The sequence below is a fragment of the Argiope bruennichi genome, chromosome X2 (genome assembly GCF_947563725.1).
Source record: "Argiope bruennichi chromosome X2, qqArgBrue1.1, whole genome shotgun sequence".
Lineage (NCBI taxonomy): Eukaryota > Metazoa > Arthropoda > Arachnida > Araneae > Araneidae > Argiope > Argiope bruennichi.
The window spans coordinates 69,684,934-69,697,214 of record NC_079163.1 but is presented as its reverse complement, the minus strand read 5'-3'; the positions used below and the strand labels follow the sequence as shown (position 1 = coordinate 69,697,214).

Sequence of the window (12,281 nt, the reverse complement as noted above, 5' to 3'; positions counted from 1 at the left end):
GCAAGTGCATTTGTGAAAGAATATTACGATAAATTAAAAGTTTTAGAAAAGGCTTTCAATTTTAAGGCAATTAGAATACATGGAAAAGTAAAAGAAAAATGCTCTCACGAACGTTAAAATTAATACAAACTCAGCGAAAACAAAATGAGCATCCAAACAAAATGCTTATCTTTCTGAATATTAATAGCATTTCCTATTATTCTATCGACATTTAGGTATATGGTGAAAATGGAATTATAAAGTTGAAAATTTGAATATTAAAAATTGTAAATTGAAATACAAATATAGATTGAAAAAATAGCACTAAAAATAATCTCTAAAAAAAAGGAAATAAAATATTTTAGCAAAAATTATCTTAAATAATTTGGAGACATTTAAACAATTCAAAAGACTAAATATTTGAAAAGCAAAAGATCCTTTTAAATTCTGAAGGAATCTAAAAATAGTAAAACGCATTGCTCAATCATACAAACTGGTATAAGTCCAAGAAAAAGGCTAATCATCCCATAATCATATGCACCCATTAAATATTAGAATGAAACAAGTGTCACTCCAGGCTACAGAAACGGAAGAACGCCAGGATTGATTCTCTATGCTCTTGAAAGTCCGATCAGTTTATCTTAGTTATATTAACATCCCGTTTTAAAGCAATACTAAGGCTATTTTGGGATGGAAATCGCAATTTTGAACCACGGTTAGATGACGAGGACGACTACGCAAGTCCGATCAGCATCAAAATTCAAACAAGTAACAAATGATGGTTCAATCGATATATAACTAAATTCTTTATCATAAATGCAAAGTAAAATAAATTAATGAACAGTTTATTATGAAATAAAATTGAAACAATACTTTTAGAACTCTGTAAAATTACATACTTTGAAAATATATGGTAGCATATGAAATAAGATTAATCAACATCACTACACATATTATACTCGCATACATTCTGAAATAAATCCGAGAAATAAAGGTCCATCAATCCTACAATATATATGACTTTTCCCGAAGTCCTTCCAAAGCGATGTCTCCGTATCTAATCGGTGGACATTAGCAGTCTTATTCTCAATGCCATGAATGCTTGAACACAATCAAGTTTTCAAAAAGCAATCGAAAGTTCTATCAAAATCTATCACGATTGATGAGTATCAAAATTTAGATAGCAATCAAATGACGAGTGAACTGATTTGTTGCAAAAAATAATCTTTATCTTAAATAAAAAAACAACATATTTTATTGAAAAATATATTAAGAAATAGAAATGAAACAATATTTTTAGAGGGAAAAAAAGTTTGAAAAATTACATATTTTTTAAAATTTCAAATGCATATGCTAAAGCAAAGCAATCGAATTAAAAAGTGAAAAATAAAATCATCATAAACATCAGAGAACTTATTTCTCTTATATGCAGTCTGAAATAAATCCGACTTATAAAGGTTTATCAATTAAACAATATATATGACCCTTACCGAAGTCCTTCCAAAGCAATGTCTACGATTCCAAACTTTGGATATTACCAGGTGTTTTCTTGATTGCATGAACGCTTGTCGGAATCAAGTTTTCGATAAGTAATCAATTCAGATTGCTCCCTTGGCATGAGTCAACATAAAGACTATCATGTATAGATGAAGGCAAATGAGTTAAAACTTGGCAAAGATGAACAATGAAAGGTGCGTTACTGAGAACATATCTTTGCGGAACGTCCACAACTTTAATAAAATTATTAGATTAAAAAGTGCATATATGAAACTCGAAAGGTTCGATGAGATAAAAAGCTCTACAAAAATATGCGCAACTTTCCTCTAAAACAAAGTTAAAAATTGCCGAAAGTATACCTTGCGCTATGCATGGTCATATACTTTCTCAAAATCAACGAATATGGAGACAAGATGGTTCTTCTTGACAAATGTGTTACGTATTTGAGTTAATAGTAAAGCAAGGTAATGAAAAGTAGATCGACCTCTACGGAGATTGCTTTACAATGGAGAGACACGTCCTTGTTTCTCCAATTTGTATACGAGACGAGCATTGACCATTCGCTAAAAGATTTTGCAGAGCAATGGGTCGGTGGTTCAGAAGATAGGAAGTTTCCTTGTCAGGATTTAAGACTGGGATCATAATAGCTTCAGGTCATTGCGAAGGGTACTTCTGCTTAGACCAGATTCGATTGTACAACAGTAACGAAATGGAAAGGGAAGCTGTATTCGAATGGTGAAGCATGTTGCATATGATCCCATCTGGCCAGGGACTAGTATCATGGGTTTGAGACAAGGCCATTTCCAGTTCCAACATTCCTGAAATCACTGTTATATGAAAAGCTTTTCCGAGTATTAAAGCACAATGGTAGACGTTCCGCGCAATTCTTAATTGCCCGAAAATCAGGACTATAAGAATCAAATGCGGAAATTTGTACGAATATTGGGGAAGATTAATGGGGCGGGATACAACTCGTTTCCTGTTTTTAAAAAAGGGTTGGAAAATTCATGATGAAAATCATTAATGGCCTTAACCTTTTTCCATAACATTTCACTGGAAGTAGAGGATATGATGGATGAAGCAAAATTAATCTCGGATTCTCTCTTTCTACGATGGCTAATGCGTTGAGCTAGATCATTGGTTCATTTAAAAGCGACAAGTTTCTCTGTAGTCGGACACCTTCTAAATATGTTCCTAAGTCTTTTTTTGTTCTTATGACTGTCACGACAAGCCTCATTACACCAAATCTACAAAACTTTCTTAGACGTGGGGTTGTCTTCAGGATTGTGATATTAGAAGCATTTATTATTGCATCAACGACATGTTATACTGCTTCCGAGATGTTTGAGGTACTGATCATAGTTTCAGTGATAACTACCAGTTTCGAAAATACTGTCCAGTCTGCCCACTAGAAAAAAAAAAAAACGCTGACGGCAAAGAGTCGAATCGCCGCTATCGACGTGGGAGACAGGGTAATGAACACTAATATTGAAATATTCATAGAGTATATAATGGTAGGACTTCAGGAGAGCATATGGGCAGATCGACATTATGAAAGGTACGTGTGGGTTCATAGAAGTAGATTTTCTCATCATCATTGAGCAAAAAAAGACAGTTATCAGACACGAACTATTCGATCTGCCACCCACAAGAATTTATACTATCCGAGCCCCCAGAGTCCTATTTCCGTTTAAGTCACCGAATAAAAGAAAAGTTGAAGAAAGTTGGTCCATTAGGTTCTCAAGATTTTGCTGACGAATAACATCATAAGGCTATAAATACATGCAACAGACTATGACCAATGTCAGAATGTGAATTTGCACAGCCGTATCTTATAAAGTTGTATGTAACGCTACAAGAGTACTTATACATAAGTAAAAAGTGAAGATGGAGATGCCTCCAGAATTATGCAATGCAGGAGCTGCTTCTTTCTGTGCACAGTTATAATTGCGCACTTTTAAAAGAAGATTTAGTGTCAAGAAGATTTCTTGGTCACCAAAACAGACAGGATGAAAGTTGTTGAGATTTCTCTTGATGCCATGGAATTAGGAATATTTTTGAACTGATATACATGTTCATGTAACATTACAATATCGATGGCTGTCTAAAAAAGTCCTCATCTTATTTTTATTTCTAACATAATTTACAATATGATTAAATGAACATTTGGTTAAAAATTAAAATAAAATCAATACAATATATATTAAGATCCTTTCTATTAATGGTACCCACGATTTACAGTCTAGTTAGTCCGATGGATTAGATGGCCCTAAGAAGAGTAATTATAAGTTAAGTATTCCATTTAATTATAAAAAAAAGAATTCAATAGATTCTCTCACTTTAATTCATTAAATCAAAATTTGAACTACTACCTTCGAAAGATACAAGAGAAATCGTTTATATGCCAGTTCAAAAACCTGGATAATATTTTTAACAATATTTTAAAATAAATTCATAGCTTTAATCTGATTCTGCAAGATACAAAAAAAAAATCTTTCATACTTTTTATCGTAACTAGCTTTCAGAAGTTATTTCTGTGATTCTATCAAATTAATTTCTCAGGAAATCATAGAGAAATCTTTGTTCAGGTTTTGCTGCATTATATGATTACATATTTACCACTAAATGCATTAAATTTTAGTTCACTAAAAAAAGTATGATTTTTTTGGTTAGATTAATTATTCGTAAGTAATCTTGTAACGTGATATAATTTTTTAAACATTTGAATTATACTATAGTATTAAAATTTTTTTCTGAAGAAAAAGAACGTGAAAATTATCTACAGAAATTCAACTATTTTTTTAAAAATATTAATTGAAATTCCATTTGGGCTCTTGTATGTGGGAAAACATATAATCCAGAATATATAAAATATATATAAATACAACTAATGTATTCTTTAACGCTCCAGTTGCGTAAGCGTTTATTAATTTGTTTCCTCATACTGCTAGAGCGCTGCATTAAATCACGCTATAAAAGTGCTTATATTTGTAATGATTTGCTCCTCTTCAAAAGTATTTGAAAAAATTAGCAAATATTGTTTCTAAATAGATTTTAAAAAATTTGGAGGCGTAAGGATTAATTATGTATTTTACAATGAGTACGTATTTTTAAGAGAAAATAAAAATATATATATTTATAAAAATTATCCAAGGAAACTTTTTTAGAAAAAAAAATTGTGCACAAAATTTTCAAAGGAAAAATGCAGTTTTTAATTTACTTCATAAGCTTATAATTGATGACAAATCATACAGAGAAATTTCTATCTTATCATTTGAATGTAAATAAAATATAACAAATATAATACTACATTATTATGTTAAGTAGATACCATTACAACTGTATATTTTATTTTTACAGGAATTTACATATCAGTTCAATTTTGATTATCACTTTTTGTTTTAAATCCTTGATATTTCATAATTAAATTTCTTAAAAATTTCAATTTATAAGCTTTATTCGTTTTTTTGTTTTTGTTATTGAGGAAATGGCTTAAAGTAGATATGATTGAAAAAAACTTATATTTTGCATTATTTTAAGTACTCACATTTTATATACAAACTGAAAAAAAGCAAGAGTGAATGTATACAGGATAAATTAAATAAATAATTTATAATAGAGTGAATTACTCATCGTGAGATGTAATTAAAATGCGATGATTAAAGTTTTCACAAAGGGAAACAAGAGAAACAACAGAAGTCGGTATAAAGCAATGAAATGTTTGTCACTTTTGTCGTGTAACTATGAATTGCTTTATTAAAATTACGCTAGTATTTAATATTTTTATCTTGAATCATTAGAAGAAAAAAAAATTTAATGTTTACAAACAAAAAAAAATCTTTGATGTATACAGCCCCCGAAAGAAAACAAGGTTTTCTTAGTTGGGGTTTTGTTTTCTCTTAACTTTAAGCTAATTAACAACCTAGTTCTTGAACAACACAACTCACTGCAATAAAACTAAAATTTCTTGAAACTGTTAATTTATGTTGATAAAAACACCAAAAAGTGGCTTATTAAACAAAAAATATCATTCATGTGAATTGCTTAAAATTATTTTGTTTTTTTAAAAATACTTTTTTCCGCAAAAATCATAGATTTGAGCGTGCTACTCTAAACTAAGTGAAATTCCATACTTAATAAAGTAGAAAACTAATATGAAAAAAAGTCAATAACATTTCAGTTAAAAAACACTGTTTTAATATTATGTATCTCATAATAACAGAAAGATGAGGCTGCCAAGTTTTCCAAATTAAAATAGTTTAAGCAACAGAATTAGTTTTAAAAAACTGTGAAGTTAAAATTAAACACAAAATATGCTGAAATGACTTGATGCATTTACGCTGCACATTGGTGTCTGTTCTCCGGTTAGCAAATGTGTGTGTTTATTGTGTGTATATAAATGTTTGTGTATGTTGTGTGTATATAGATATTTGCGTATATTGTGTGTATACAGATGTTTGCGTTTATGGTGTGACCATTTCCTAAAAGGGTTTTCGTTTGAGAAGGCTGGTTACAAGTGTGGTTAAATAGATCGCATCCTGCATTTCCATTTCCACTGACTTTGCCACTTAAAATGAAGGTTAAATTGTTTACTTTTTCAAGGATGTCAAAGTGGAAGTACTAATGATTTGAGCCGTCGCCAATTTCTCCACTTTCTCATTTCACACAATTCCAATATGAGATTATGTCACGCAAAATAAAATATTAAAACTGCTAGATAAGGCTTTATATTAAAGATTTAAAACAGTTAAAACCAAAGAACATATTTGAGATTGAATATGAAATGGTTCTTAAAACTCTAATAGTTCTGAATAAGTGTAAATGATAATTTCCCAAGAAATTTGTTATTTCTTCCAAAGCATATAAAACAGCAGGTATCTCTGCGATGAAAACTGAACATGAAGGATGAAGTTTAAATGAAAAAGTTTTGTCTGAAAAATAATAGCAAGAGAAACGTGATCTACTGAATTAATAAAATATATTGCTTTCTAAATATATATTTCTATATATATATATATGCTTTCATAGCAATATATTTCTAAATATATTGCTATGAAATCATTATATTGTTGTTTATGTTCATCAAGAAATTGGTGATAGATGATATCGTGTCGGATTTATAAAATTTTTTTTAAAAAACTTAAAAAAGTTAACCGTAATAATTTCCAAAGGGGGAGGGATTATTTTTCGGTTGTGGAGTTATTTACAGGTAAAGTAAATTTAAACTAGAAAGGATCTTATAAATTTCTGTGAAAAACACGGATATGAATAATTTTCTGACAATCTGTGAACGAAGAAGGAGTGGGAAAAATTTTTAATCATGAAATGGATTATTTGTGTTTGATTGAATTCTGAAATAATAATGCAATGATAACATTTATCTTTTTACTGCAATCAACGTAGAGGCATCTTGCAGTTGATGTCCTGAAAGTTTCCGAACAAAGACGAAGAGCTAAGTAGGGAATGGGGTCCAATTACTGTAAAACGCTTTTCCTAGCAGAGCTAAATATTGTGCAATCAAAATCAATCTTGGAGAGTATAGTACTTTAGTGGTGTTTCCCAAGCTGTAGTGGACATGACTTTTAGAATATTTAAAACACCCTCGCATTTTTTTTTGTAAATTTTTTTATTAAAGTAAAACTGAGTTTTTTTTTTTTTTTTTTTTTGGCAAAAAATCTAATTTTATAATTTTACCGTATAAATTGGTTTTTGGATAATGCAAATTTCGTTTTCGGCAAAAATACAGCAATTTCAGATGTTGAAATGGTAAACCTGTAACTGTTGCATCACTTTGTTATATTGTTTACTGCATTTGCAATTGTCTTTGAATAAAATTCATATGTATCACTGTACAAGAAATGTACAGGTCGGCAACATATAAGTAACCTTTCTCAGATGGCGATAATTGTTTCAGAGTATTGTTCATTTTTAAAATAAAAAGAGCCAGGCTTAAAACGCTATTCTTGAGGAAGATTCTTCTTTTGAATTAAAAAAAAACAACAATTTTTTTAAACATATTCCACTTTGACTCGGAATTGCCTGAGTTGTAAAAAAAATCTAATAAAAATGAGTAGGTGTCTTTTAAATTTCAAATCATGTAAATTCTTCAAAAGCTCAGACTTCCAAGTTCAGTCATACGACTTCTCGATATCAAAAAAGATTTCTACAAAATGCTTTCTCTGCAAAAAAGAGAGTCTTTTATCTGTTTCAAGAGAGAGCAGCATTCGAATCCCCGCTATGAAATGTGTTAGAAATTTATTTGACTTCAAATAATATGCGAGTATTCAATTAATCATTCATTCGAGTAATTTACAGAAACAATAGTCAAAGAAATAGGGCGATAATTTGATGGATTCTTAAGATCCCAGGTTTCAATACTGGAATTATTACAGCTAACAAACTCAAATTGTTGTGAGTGTTTATTAAAAAGAAAGAATACGTTCCCGTTAATATTGCATTTCATTGTGTATTCACAAAAATACAAATGAAATAATCAAATTAAAAGTCTTCTCAATATTAATACATGCCTATTCTATAAGCTCAGTTCCGTAATTAAAAGACTTTTCAGTTCTTCATTTAGTAGTAGTATTATTCAATACAGCTCTTTTAAATTTTAATATTCATACCATATTAATGAATCACTCGATATTAGCGAGATTCCTTTATTTCAGAAACATTTGCTTAATTACTCGAAATTGTTTTATTTTTATTCTATTTATTGTTTTATTGCAGTTAGAAGAGAAATTGTTTTTATTTAATTATATCTAATGGTTCCTACATTTCTTCCCAGCATTCGGCATTTGATTTTGCAGCATTATTTAATTCTCTAAAGTCATTTCTTCTGAAATTTAAGTTTCCGTTCTATTTTGAGCAAAAAAAAAAAAAAAAAAAAAAAAAAAAAAAAAAAAAAAATTCTTTTTCATTAAAAAATTTTTTTTTTCTTCAAACAAATAAATAAAACAAAGAAATACCAAAATTCTTTTAAATGACTAATTTTTTATTTAAATTTTTTTTTGTTTAATTTTGATATTGTAGACTATAGAATAAATAATGGAAAAATTATAGTTCTATTTTAGAATTTAAATGTTTAATTTTATAAAATAGAAAACTAAGGAAAGGTATCATAGTTTCCTTTTTGTCTCTATTTTGATTTTGAAAAATGGGTAGAACCAAGAAAAACTTTTCTAACCTTTTAGCAAGGCTTATCATGTGAAATGCTGCTAGTTACCGAAAATATTCTTACATCTGATGCATCTATTACAGTGTACAGCACTAACTAATTCATTCAAACTATTGCCACGCAACAAAATTTCTGCATTCCACGTCTTCTAAATAAATAATAATATTTTATACACCCTTTCATTTTGTTGGATACGTTATTTCCATTGTACTTCTTATTGTTCTCGAAGGAAAAGAAATATTCATTATTTACAAGGTAACCAAGTCAAAGGGTGTGTCAAGTTTTAATTGGAAGGGCATCTAAAAGTTGAAATCCTTCAACATGCGATGAGCTAAAAAATAGAACATAGAAATAAAAATTATTTATGATTTACATTTCTTTTAAACCTAATTAAATGTTAACCAAATTTAGATGAAAATGTATCGTACTCAAAGTAGTATTCAAAGGACCTTCGTTTAGCCAATATTCTTTATTTATCTTTTCTGATTAAATATCAATTTTAAACTAAGTAACTATTCGCCCATAAGGGCGTGGAGTTGCTGCCTCCTTTTCAATGATTCATTTCTTCTTTTATTTCGAATTATTTCGATGATCTTGGAAGATAAGGAAGGAAATGAAGATTAAAAGAATTCTTAATCATAGAAAATCTCCTCACGTTGAAGGCTGAGAATATTGCAAAATTCAGTTGGTTATTGTGTAAACAGTTGAGGCTGGAAAGTTCTTTTATTGATTAAGAAATTTTAATGGAAGAAGAACGTTTTTTGTCATATCTATGAACGTTTGTTAACTTTCGTTACCACAGTATTCAGAAAAAGTAACTGCTATATTTCGTCCTCTATGCTAATCAGAAGCAAGGGAAATATATATTTCTTACACCAATAGGATATAGTGATTACGAGAAGATATTTTTTTGGATTTTATTTTGTGGATGTTAGTGTTTTCCTGACAATTATCACAGAGTAGTTGAGAATAGGAAACTATAATTTTGATGTATTTGGAAAAGTGTGTTATATTATATGGAGAGTAGCTTGAAATTTAGAAAGAAGTAGCGTCCCGTCCACCATTTTATCTTTCATGTTATTTCAAAAATGGACTTTTTACAAGAACTTTCACATGATCTACATAAATATTACTTTTCATGTATGTTGTTAATTATGATTCAAAGTCATTTGATACCGAGCATGGAAGGAAACTGATGACGAGACAGAAGAAAACATAATATTGATAAAAGAAGAAGATGATGATAACTAATTCGTTTCAACGGGAAATGGAGATAGAGGATCATCCATAATTGATTTTTCAATATATATAACTATTTTGATCGACATCATTGATCATTGGAGATGCCAGAATGAAGAACCATCAATCTGCGGGATAGAGTTGAGGGTGACGGTTTAAGGAGTATCAATACAACTAAACTGAAATTCGTTTTGGACAATCAATTCGAATGACTAGTTTGCGATTTCCAAGAATCAAACAAAAATTAGATTCCCAAATATTATCGTTGATATAAAAGGTCAGAAGGTAGTGCAAATGTCAAATAAACCAGGGAGAATGATCTCCCTAAAAATGTCTTTTATACTTTCTAATAAAGCTGCTCTGTCCTCCCTTATTCGCATAAAACTGTAGACAAGACGGTTAACACAACGAGTGCTCAGATTTTTATGTTCAGAGTTTTACATGTGAGAGTTTTGTGTTTCATAGTTTAATATAGAAAAGCGAATATGCATTTTGGACGCTTTTTTACAATTACTGAAACCGAAATTCGGCACAGAACTACAGTTTTAGTAATAAGATCATATACCAAATTTGATTTATTTAAGTCAATGCATTTTTGAATTTTTCTATGGTTACGTACTTCTGAAAATAAAGACCAATATATGACCAATTTGTCAGCAAATTTGATTAAAAATTTCAAAAAGATCTACACTTTAGATACCGAAACTGTGCACCAAATTTCGTTTATCTCAGATTTTTAATTATCACGTTCACATACAAAAAATACAGAAAACGGACTTGGTTCAGATTTTGATAGAAATCTACGCTTTAGACGTTAAATCTTATATTAACGATCTATCTCTTAAAAATCTATCTCGTTAAATCTATCATTTATCTCTTTGCATTTTGTAATTATCGTCTTCACTTATACTTGGACAGACTGACAGACAGACTTTCTGTGAATGAATTTCGTTCTAAATTTGTAGTAAAAATTTACAAATTAGGTATAAAGACTACATACCAAATATCAGCTGCTGAGTTCAAAGCGTTTGTATTATGGTATTCACATGTAAACATAATTCCAAATATGTGTTTTTCAGAACTCAAGGAGATATGAAATATTGAGATTCGACAAAATCTGGAGCTTGATTTTTTTAACGATTACAATGTTTTTTCTACGTATACGAGAAATTAAAAATAAGTTGAAGAGTGGATCAACTACATTGTACTTGAAGGGCAAATAATGCTTTCTGTTACTGAATTAAACTACTAATTTTTATTCATTCTTATATGCGCTTTTAAGTCTTCGCATATCACAATCCGCTTTTCAGTTTTTATGAAGATGCCATTTCTCAATTTTCCCATCATTACACGACAAAATTGTTAGAATAATTATTCTAAAATTAAAACAAAATTAGGATTATAGGAAATTTAAAATATGTCCTTGCAGAAAAGGTACTAAGGAGTCATATAGAACAGGCGTTTGAAATCAATGTATAGTAGTTTATCATCACAAATATACACTCCTCAGATCAATTCGTTCTTATGATTACAAACAACAGCTCATGAGTCTCAAAACGGGCAATGCTGCAGAAATATTTTACAAAAGAGTACAATTAAAATACAATTCTAAAAAAAGACAGCTTTACCTCTCAATAGCCTAAAATTTTTAATTATATTTAAGAAAATTATAGCAATATTTTTTTTTCGATGAATGAATTTTAATAAATGTGAATGAATATATATTAAAGCAATTTACTTTGGAACAAAATGAATTCAAAGCCAGAATCAAATAATAGTTAACAGAAAAAGCGAAGAGAACAAAGACGAGCCTTGCACGGGGGGAAAAAATAATGAAAAAGCATTATACATTTGACCATTCTCCTAACGTATTCTGCACCCAAAGCAGCATAACCACCGCTAAATTTAATGGGAGATATCTTCGATTTCCATCTTTGGCTATTGCACAGAGAAGAAACTTTGAAATCTTCTGAAGCCGGTCTCCATGTAGCTCCAACGCTTTAACTTATTTATTCATTTTCTATCTTCATTCTTTATTTTTATTATTTTTCCCGTTTTAATTATTTATCAAACTCCTAACATAGAAAAATAACCAAATAGGCCGAGAAACGTAAAAACCAGCTTTTAAAAAAATTTCTGGGAAATACTCAGTTTTTCAAACCTAATTGGCAAGCCGCCACTGGTCGAAACATATGTTCTCAATACTCCAAAGTCTCTGGAATAATTGGAAACATACCAGAGTAATTGGATACGTTTCTGAAAATGAGTTTGGTTAGTTAAATTATTTTTAAAGAAAGGGAGTTCTTAATAAGTCTCATAAAACATAATTTTGCTTTCACAATATATATATATCTCTTTAATTATATTAACATTCCATTTTAAATCA

The 12,281-nt window shown here is 29.5% G+C and overlaps 1 protein-coding gene across 2 annotated transcripts in view; it reads right to left on the bottom strand.

Moving 5' to 3' along the window:
• Positions 1 to 12,281, bottom strand: part of LOC129960879 (uncharacterized) — a 44,236-nt gene that overhangs the window by 19,838 nt on the left and 12,117 nt on the right. The window contains exon 1 of one of the 2 annotated variants that reach the window (XM_056074589.1): positions 1,470 to 1,611. The exons of the other annotated variant lie outside the window; for it this stretch is intronic. The gene's annotated coding sequence lies outside the window, so the exon portion shown is untranslated. Of the gene's footprint in view, positions 1 to 1,469; positions 1,612 to 12,281 lie in introns of those variants that run through there. 2 annotated transcript variants of the gene reach the window in all.